Below are 3,634 nucleotides of genomic sequence, written 5' to 3' on the forward strand. Positions count from 1 at the left end.
TAGTTTGAGACCCTACCCATTAATCTTTCCTCCTTTAGCCAGCTGTTTCCAGGGCTGCAGTTCCCCTGCCCTCCCTGCTTGTTTCCTTCCCTCTGAAGAAGTCTCTCTCCCCACTCTCTCTCTCTCTGGTTTGGAAGGATCAGCCCCTGCTGGCTAGGACTTTGGTCTTTACTGACCCTGACTCTCCTCCACATCTTCTCCTTTACTCTGTTTTTTTTTTTATTTTGCAGACAGCTGGGGAAGAGGCCAGCATGTGTGAAATAAATTGCAGGATGCTCTACAAAGGAGGCCCCCAGTGCTTTTTACTCCCTTCTGTGTCGTTCTGGATTTGTGAGTGTGTAGGGGGAGGTTGAGGAGTAGAAATGGCCCTTCTTCAAAGGGCTGAGTCACCTCTTCCCTTGCTTCAGGCAGGATGGCCCTTGGCCTGCAACAAGAAAGGAAACTTAAATGGCAATAAGCTTTCTGCTCATCAGGAATTAATCTACATTTTGGATAGAGACACAAGAAACCTCAGGATAATGTCCAGCTGGGCCAGAACCAGATCATTCTCTTTGGGGCATGGGGTGTAGGAAGGAACCAGAGGAATAGGAAAATGTAGAAAAACCTTAAAGACTTAAACTCTACTACCTCATGGGAGATAGGGCATAAATTTGTACCTATTATACCACAGTTAAAAGGAAAACAGTGTATCGATACAGTATCATGGAAAGAAATCAAGACTTATTAAGTATCAAAAAGTCACTGAAAGCTGGGCACCAGTGGCACACACCTATAATTCCTTACCAAAGTCTGTATTTTATTGTGTGTATACCGGTGCTGGGGCTTGAACTCATGGACTGGTTCCATCCTTTAGCTTTTTCACTCAAGACTCGTATTCTACCAATAGAACTACATCTCCCCTTCAAGATTTTTGGTGGTCAATTGGAGATGAGTCTCACAGAAATGGGCACTGGTGGCTCACGCCTGTAATCCTAGCTACTCAGGAGGCTGAGATCTGAGGACTATGGTTTGAAGCCAGCCTTGACAGGAAAGTCTGTGAGATTCTTATCTCCAGTAAACTACTCAGAAAAAAATCAGAAGTGACTCTGTGACTCAATGCTAGCCTTGAGCACAAAGAGGCTCCGTGACAGCCCCCAGGTCCTCAGTTTCAAGCCCCAGGAGCAGAAAAAAATAAATCTCACACACCTCTTGGCCAGGCTGGTTTCAAACTGTGATTCTCAGCCCAATGCTGGTGGCTCATGCCTGTACTCAGGAGGTTGGGATTTGAGGGTCATGATTCAAAGCCAGCCTGGGCAGAAAAGTCTCCCTGAGACTCTTATCTCCAATTAACTACTCACAAACCAGAAGTGGTGCTGTGGCTCAAAGTGGTAGAGCACTAGCCTTGAACACAAAGAAGCTCAAAGACAGTGTCCAGGCCCTGAGTTCAAGCCCCGCAATAGACCAAACAACAAAAACACAGATTCACAGATTCACAGGTCTCAGCCTCCAAAGTAGCTAGGATTATAGGCATGAGCCATAGACACTAGCTTGTCTGTTTTTACTATCCATTTTCCCATACTTCCCCCAGCCCTAACTCATGATGGATTCCTATGCTTTTGACCCCATTCATAGAAATGGCTTTCCATTGTTCCTTCCCCATTCCTCCCACCATATCATCCAGGAACCCCACTCATTCCTGCTTGAAAAAGGCAACCTTAGGTTGGAGGGAAGGGATAGATTTGGGTTCTAGCCTGGAGAGGCTTAGAGACCACCTGGCTCTTCTACACCATTGCAGGAATGACCCTTATCAGGAGGTCTTTGGGGACTCATGTTAATGGGCCATTTCCCCTCTCTACTTAATGCCTTGTTAACGCAGTCTCATGATTCTAGCTATGAAGGACCACAGGCTATCTGTAGCCAAGAGTCAAGAGCCTCAGATTCTAAGATGACAACTTTAAGAGTAATCATGAAAAATAATTTGTGGGGGACAGGAATCAGCAAACTGGGACAACAGCAGCAGCTGACTCCAAGGGTCAATGTCTGGGAGTAATTAGGAAAGTTTGGTGCTGACAGCTGTGTGTCTGGAGTTTGAACATCATGGCCAAAACAGCTCCTGGGTTCTTCAGGCTAATGAAGCATTGGCCCAGGGCAAGAGGCAGCTGGGCTGTGGAAGAAGGCAGGTCCCTGGGGGCCCAGGCTTAACTTTGAAGCTCCCCATCTTTGTGATCTTAGATAAGTCACTCAGGAAAGGGAGAGAGAGAAAAAAGAAAAACCATTTTTACATGAGAAGCCCATAAGGCAAAAAGGTGACGTTCCAAGTTGAGCTGAGGAGTGGAAGGATAAAATTAGGACCCAGAGCTTCCAAATTCAAATCCTTGGCTCTTCCTATGGATGTTTAGCTTCCTCCTCCGTAAAGTGGTGATAATAATGTGTTCTTCCTGGGGATTGGGAATACAGAAAGTATCCCCATATACCTGGGTTCTATCCCTAGCAATAATAATTATAACAAGCCTGGTGCTGGAGGCTTATGCTTGCAATCCTGGCTACTCAAGAGACTGAGATCTAAGGATCAAGGTTCGAACCCAACCAGCCAGCCTGGGCAAGAGAAGTCTGTAAGACTTTATTTCTAATTAACCAGCAAAAAGCTAGAAATAGAGCTGTGGCTCAAGTGGTAGAGCACCAACCTTGAGCAAAAAAAAAAAAGCTAAAGAACAGCACTCAGGCTCTAAATTCAAGCCCCAGTACACACACACACACACACACACACACACACACACACACATTTTTAAAAGCCAGCCCATCTCATCCATGAGGTAGCACACTATTCTAAATCCCTCCCTTTTTTCTAACAACCTTAGCCTGAAGAGTGTGGCAACCTTCCTCTTGGGAATGTACTCTTCTTAATTTGCCCCCCCCACCGCTGCACCGCCCCCCACATCAGAGTTGTGGGTCTAGGACCCAGGATGTGCCTGTAAAGGAGGGCTTTAAGGGAAGGTATTTAGACTTTGTTTACCGCTCTAACCCATTCTCCAGACGCTTTTTTTCCTCCGGCCTCCTTGGTGCTGGCTCCCCCTTCTCCCGGTTTTGGCAGACAAGCTGACATCAGAGGGTGTTCCCAGGGAAAAGGAACTCTGAGTCTCGGGCCCAGCTCCAGGCGCCCCTTCCCCCACGGCTCAGGCCAGCTCAACCCCAGGCTTTAAGGTACCCCCTGAGATGGTGAGAGGCCCTTAGGGTTCCCGCCCCTCCCACCTCCCCTCCAAGGCCGGGGAGCCCTGGACCCCGACCCCTCCCACCCAAGGGGAAGGGGACGACTAGACTCGGGGAGCCTCTGCTGAGAGACCTGAGACAGTCCGGGGCGCCACACGGTTGGGCCCAGAAAGTGGATCTCGGTTCTGGGGTTCCTAGGGGAGCTGTCCAGCCGCACGGGATGAACGGGATAAGAGCATGGGCCAACGCCCCCAGAGGCGGAGGGAGCCGCGGGCGCCAGGCGCGGGGAGCGGCGGCGACTTTCTGGATTTGTGAGTGTGTAGGGGGAGGTTGAGGAGGAGAAATGGCCCTTCTTCAAAGGGCTGAGTCACCTCTTCCCTTGCTTCAGGCAGGATGGCCCTTGGCCTGCAACAAGAAAGGAAACTTAAATGGCAATAAGCTTTCTGCT

This window comes from Dipodomys ordii, unplaced genomic scaffold, assembly GCF_000151885.1.
Source record: "Dipodomys ordii isolate 6190 unplaced genomic scaffold, Dord_2.0 Scaffold7, whole genome shotgun sequence".
NCBI classification, from domain to species: Eukaryota; Metazoa; Chordata; class Mammalia; order Rodentia; family Heteromyidae; genus Dipodomys; species Dipodomys ordii.